Source organism: Condylura cristata, unplaced genomic scaffold (assembly GCF_000260355.1).
Source record: "Condylura cristata isolate star-nosed mole 26May11 unplaced genomic scaffold, ConCri1.0 scaffold00014, whole genome shotgun sequence".
Classification (NCBI taxonomy): Eukaryota; Metazoa; Chordata; class Mammalia; order Eulipotyphla; family Talpidae; genus Condylura; species Condylura cristata.
In genome coordinates this window covers 11781773-11788395 of record NW_004567115.1, presented here as the reverse complement: position 1 = coordinate 11788395, position 6623 = coordinate 11781773, and positions in this window count along the sequence as shown.

The window sequence follows — 6623 nt, the reverse complement described above, 5'->3', positions numbered from 1 at the left end:
ATTCTGAAAAAAGGGTTCAAAAAGATCTAACAGGAAGAAAAGGACTTTCCAACTGTTGTCATCCTTCTGTTGTAACCTGAGCCCCTCCCAAGTTTCTAGACTCTAAAATCAGATCTAATTAAAAGAAAATGGAAAAGGACTTGGAGCCTTTTCAGCTCTGGAGAACATGCAGACAAATAAATTAAAAAGTGGGAGAAGTGGAACTAACCCAATAATCCGTGAAAAGCTCATTTCCCTCCCAGCCGCCACTGAGGCAACAGTGTCCTTCCTCCCTCCCCGTGCTCTGGTTCAGGGGCAGTGAGTGAAGAAATTGGCTAACAAGATCAGAAAATTTAATTACAGTTCTGCCGTCCTCTTCCAAGAAGTTGCCTGTCACACTTTCCTTTCGAGGATCTTCAGAATGTGCTGTCTCTGATGAGCTTCCCCTCTGCTCCAGTCCTCATTCATCTCCCTCTATGGCTTAGAATGGTAGACATAGACACTTTAATTTGGGGGTTTAGGAGGATTAGATATGAAGATTAAAAGAGACAGTTGAAAATGTCATTATCCTCATTTCCTTTGGTCTGCCTGAACAACTTTTGCCGCCGTCTTATCCCAGACATGCTTTAGGATTCTCAAGGGCTTAGTTAGCATCCTTGCATTCCAGACATACAGGAGTGCAAGACCTTTCAGAAGATGCTCAGATACTTGAGCACAAGTGTCCATTTTGCATGTGTAGAGATACAGGAATGGCTTCTTGTGCAACATTTCTAGAACATTCTAAATTTCTTTGGCCTCAAACAAGCAAAAGAATAATGTGAGTGGTGCAGAGAGTAAAAAGCACTAGGCATTTGCTATTTCTGTTCTAAGGCAGCCAGATTTATGACCCAACCAAGGAGGCAAATCACTGGAGAATGATATGGAACAGATGTCTTCAGAACTCAAAGTTTAGAAAGTTTTAAAAAGACTCTCCTTTTTGCTTTTCCATTATGGGTAAATCAAGGCAGACAAGCAAACTCTGAAGAGGATCTGCCATTCATGTGACTAAGATACTGTTGGGGGTAAATGTAATTATCCCCTACATACTCACAACACAGCAAATCACTTCCCAAATTAAGATAAGACACGTAAATTCATAAAAGTACTATGATAATAAAAGGGAAGAGAGTGTATACTTTGAAGACATTCTGTGGAGGATTATTTCATAAGAACTCTAACAATCATGTACTAGAAAGTCCAGAACCAAGGGGTTTGCCTGGGAGAAGCAGACATGTGGGATGAAGTGAATAGGGCTGTGGCTGAGTCCAAAGAGAAGATGGAGAGATGGAGAGAAGGGGAGCAGAGGAGGAACTGTGCCTCAGTATGCCTCGTTAGGACAGTGGGAGGTGATACCCAGTGCCTGTTCCTTACAAATTTAGGGCCCAGTCATAGTCAAGTTTAGAGATGCCAAGTAAACTGGAATACATGGCAAGGGCCTTGAGGATGTGAGCACACAGAGTGCATCCACAAGAGGGCCTTGAGGATGTGAGCACACAGAGTGCATCCAGAGAAGAGAGAGCAGGAAGAGGAGACTCCAAATATGGCCTGAGTGAAGCAGAAAAGGACCCTTTTGTACTGTGCTACCAAAACCCTGGAAGAGGAAAAGTGCACACAGGACAGAGTAGGGAACAACATCACAGGGACAGGATAGCGGTTGTGACACTCGGCCATTCTCATTCTAAGGGCTGTGAGAGGTTATGCAGTCATTTGTTGCATTTGGCTTAGCAGAGGTTTTCACAAGCTTTCCAGACACCACACTGTTCTTACAGCATCCTCAGAGCATGTTCAGAACACTCGTCTAGCCCAGCCTCAAATACTCAGCAGAACCAGAATGAAGTCCCAGATCCCCCAACAATTAACGCAGCATTTTCCCAATAAATCACATCGAAAGCCTTGAACTCTGCAGGGGAACAGCATTATATAAATCTAAACATCAGGAATGTTAAACATCCTAGACAGCTGGAGTTAGAAACAAGCATGAGGTCAACCCACATCTGGTCTGTCTCAGAGTTTCCCCAAACCGGCTGTCCTGGCCTCCCACCCCCACCTCAATCCTCTCAGGAAGAGGAGCAAAAGAGATAAATAATTCCATGGGACCATTTTCCCATTTCCACTGCTGTCTGTCCCTTCTCTCCCAAGGCTTCGCTAGATGAATCCACCATGTGCCTCAAGTTATTTATTTTTCTTTACAGAATTTCAACAATGAATGGATTAGAGTACCACGTTTATTTTAACAGCAGACCCTTGAGATGTCAGAGGTCAAAATCATTATATGGTGGGACAAAATACAGGGCAAGGGAATGGAGACATCTCGCACCTGCAAGGAAGGTGCTTCCCCAGAAGCTCAGGTGAGTTCTGAGTACAACGGCTGCAGTCCTTTATTTTGCTGGCTGGGTCTGGGTGTCCTGAGTAATTTACTACTCACCCAACATGGAGAAGCCTTTCCTGGCTGCTCCTTTCTACTAGAAGTAGTGCCAGCTTTTGTAGTCTGAGGAAGGGACTTAAGAGTATGCATGACCCATATAGCAGCCATGAGCCATATGTTTTCAGAGCTATTTAGAAGCACTTGAAGGAACATACCCTTGAAAGCAGAGAGGCGACATCACTGTTTGACAATTTAGACCAGGGATCATAAATTATGACCTTTGGGCCAAATCTGGCCTGCCACCTGTTTTTATAAATAAAGTTTTATTGGCACACAGTCTGTCCATTCATTTCTACATTGTCTGTAACTGCTCTTGCCTTACAATAGCCGTAGTGATTAGTTACGACACGAAATATATAGTCCACAAAGTTGTAATATTTACTATGTGTTCCTTAACATAAAATGTTTGCTGTCCCATAGTTTAGAGGGATGGTTTAGAATATGACCCCCTCCTGCCCTCCTTCATTCCCTCCTCTGTCTCGCTCTCTCTCCCCTGCCCCCTCATTCTCTCTCTTGTCCTCCCATCACTGGCCATGACTTACTTGCTTCTAGGTTTGCCTTTCTCTAGATTTGAGTCCTGTGTGTCTCCATCAGTCTTTATTTTTCCATCTTTGAACTTCCCTGGGTTATTTTCTGTCTACCCTTCTTGGCTTTACCTATTTCATTAATAACTGATTATATATAAACAAAGGGGTGTTGTTTTCTCATTTGTTGAACTTACTGAGGGACCTGCTCTAGTTATGAAAGTAGATGAGTAGGAGTTTTGTATTTCTCTAGGGAGGAAAAAAGAAAATCTAATTGCTCTTTAGCTCTCTGGTCCTCAGTTTTTCCCATTGTGGTTCAATGGCCCATGGTTAAAAATAAAAGTTTCTCTTACACACATACTCTTACATTTTAAAAACCATCCTTAAAGAATGTCATTGTACATAATCTTTAGTTCCAGTTACCCGAGAAACAGTCAGCAGTGACCCTGAGAAATTCTAGCCCACATTTGTAATCCAAGTTAGGAGACTTTAATTGGAAGCATGATTCTGTAATATCTTTGTCTGGGAAGGTTTTGGTCACCTGAGAGGTTTTCCACAAGTGAGCAATTATGGGGTCATGGGAGAAATCCAGCAACAGTGGATTCATTTATTACAACAGTACTCATCACAGTCTGCCTTATATGATACTTGTGAAGGTATCTTACTCATTTTCAAAGCCACCCACACCAACTTATCCAAGGGCCTTGCCTGGTGTAAAGAGTTCCTGTTAATTCCAGCCGCTTCTTTGTGCCATGAATGTGTTAAGTAACTTACATTTTTCATTCTGACACTACTTAGCCAGATAGAAGTTATTAGTCCCACCTTGCAAATGTGACGACACCGAGCTCAAGGAAGTTGAGTGGCTTTCGCAAGCCCTTGTCCTCCCAAGCAGGAATATCTGGGACTCTTTGTTCAGGGGCTGGCTCGGTCCTATCTCCAGAACCCCATGTCTGTGTCAGCCCTTAATAACCTGACATGGACCCCCCACTCCCGCCCCTGACTCCTGTTTTTCCACGTGGCTGCTGGCTTTACCATGCCCCTCACTCCCCAGAGTGCTCTTGTTACTCCTAGTCCTGGCTCTTCAGGCAGAGCTGACCACAGAGCCTCTGCCACTGTCCTAGGAGAGAATGTGTAATTACAGGTAACAGTGAGCATGCCCACTTTCTACATTTCTGGAAGAAGGAAAAGGAGGAGCCAGAATGGAAACCCACCTGGGGGTGGAGCCTTGTATGGCCTTCTCAACCTGTTTTACATCAGCTGGCATGTTAGGAAATAGACACTATTCTAACTTGACCCATCCTTCTTTGACTTTTTGGCTAAGATGAACATCCCACAGGTACCCCTGAGATGGACAGCACCCCACAGCTGAGGAAGTGACTCTGGGAAATTTTCTGCTTCCCAGGGGTCCTTACTGCTGCCATCTGTGCTCAACCTCAAGCCCTCAAGGGCCTGAATGAATAAGGCTTGATAATGATGATGGACCTGTAGGTATCCTTAGTGTCTCCCTACTCATACCCCTAAGCAAGCTCACCTGGTGTCATAGGCTGTCCTGGGAACATATTATGTGGGGACCTCAGGGACCCCAATGGAGAAAACAGAGACTGAAACTAGAGGTAGGCAGTTTTCTTGCTGCTGGCTTGCTGCAGCCAACCCTGGTATATGCCCAGCCTCTGAACTGTTCTCTCTCCAAAGCTGGCAAAGAAAGTTTCCCATTCTGCACACCTGCTGTCCCCACACCCAGAGAATCTGAATATAGTTTATTGCTCTCATCAATCTATGTTCTAACATTCCACTAGCTCATTTGGGGGTAGTGCTGCTGCCAGACCCAAACACTGTGGTTCTGGCTACCGACACAAGTTTTCATCATCAAGAGCATCTACCTCCCCTCCACCAAACACCAACCTTCCCTTGCTCCATTCTTTCCACCTTTTCTCTAAGGGAGAATCAGAAAAGTTGAAATTTGGAAGAAATTTATACATCGCCTAAAACTGGGACTTAAGCATAAGATCCACTGATGGATTTCTACGAGTTCCTGAATCTCCTACATGGAAAACACATACATAATTGTGCTTTGGGGCGAATATCCATAGTTTTCAGTGGATTTTCAGAAGACTTTGTAATAAAGAAAGAAAGAAAGCTAGATGGTATAAATCAGTTAGTGTAACTTCCTCTTTTTGCAGAGGCAAAATCTAAAGACCTAAAAGAAGACTTTAGGACTTGTGCTTCACTGATTTCCTAGCCATCTTTCCTCCGCCTTTTTACTCCTACATTTGGTGTCAAAAAGATATGCAAGAAGAGGCTATAATCTAAGGATGGATTTGGCAGAAGCTGTCTTTTTCTGCTGGGGTGTTCCAGAACCCTGAAATATGCTCTATTGCCCTGTAGAAAGACTTTGTGACTGTGAGACTTACTTGTGAGGGTCCTTTGTCCATCAGACCTGAATACCCAGATAGCCTTGACTCATCACTCACCTTTCTCTTCACTATAAACACCTACCTTGGGAAATCAGCACTGAGATGCTGAGAAAAGAAGGAAGAAGTATCCTCCTGTCTCAAAAGACAGGTGCTCAGCTTCCCACACCCAGCCTGTCTGATCAGACTTCATCCTGTACTTTTTCCGCTGGAGGACAGTGCTTCTCCAGTGCTCCCATGGATCAGACCAGTTGTTCTGTGCTCCCATGGACTGAGTCCTGAGTGCATTTCCTGCACTGGTTCTACCCATGTTCCCTCCAGGAAAGAGCAGTTTTTTGAGTGCTCCCCTGAGATATAAAAGTCCTCATGGTACTCCTCTGGGATGCAGAAGTCCTCTGATGCCCCCCTGGGCCAGACCAGCTCTTCCCAGCTGCCTTGAGTCATCCTAACAAACTTCCCCGGAAGACAGCCATCCTGCTGGTGCTCCCCTGAGCCACTTTTACTTTCACCCCTTCACTCATGGCCCATTGAAAGTGCTTCTGAAATTCACAAGACATACAGAAAATTGTATAATTTGAGAAGCCGAAATTCTAAGAATTAAATGGAACATGAGGGATTAGCTAAATAAAACCTCACATTAGGTAGATTCTCAGAGAAGCAAGTTTACTGGCCCTAATACTTACAAGAAAAAGTTGGTAGATGACAGATGGGTGGCTAGATAGACAGACAGACAGACAGATGTGAGAGAGACAAAGAAGTAAACATGTTTCATTGGCTTCATCTATCTAGTGCTAGTGGTGGAGTTGCTTTGATTTGTTTCTTTGGGGAAACAAAAGTATTCTTTGGGGAAGAACAGCATATCAGTCAGTAAAGGAAAGACAGAAGGACATTGTATTGGGTAGACCAAGAGGGAAAGGAGAACAAATTCATTTTTTACTGATCATCCAGAATGCTCTACAAGATATTCTTCTTGCTGGGGCCCTTCCTAGTGGCACAAGGAGTTAAAGTGCAGCATTATGAAGCTGTCCACAACCACTGCATCGTGAGTTCGATCCCCAGCCAGGGAAGTGACCCGCATGGTGCAGCAGACTTCTCCTGTCTCCCCCCTGCCATCCTTCCCTCAATAAGTCAATCTGGGCCCTCCCTGGTGGTGCAGCGGGTTAAAGCACAGCAATGAGAAGCTAAAGCCACTTCCGCATGAGTTCGATCCCTGCCTGCCCCGAAGGTGACCACATGGCGTGGCAG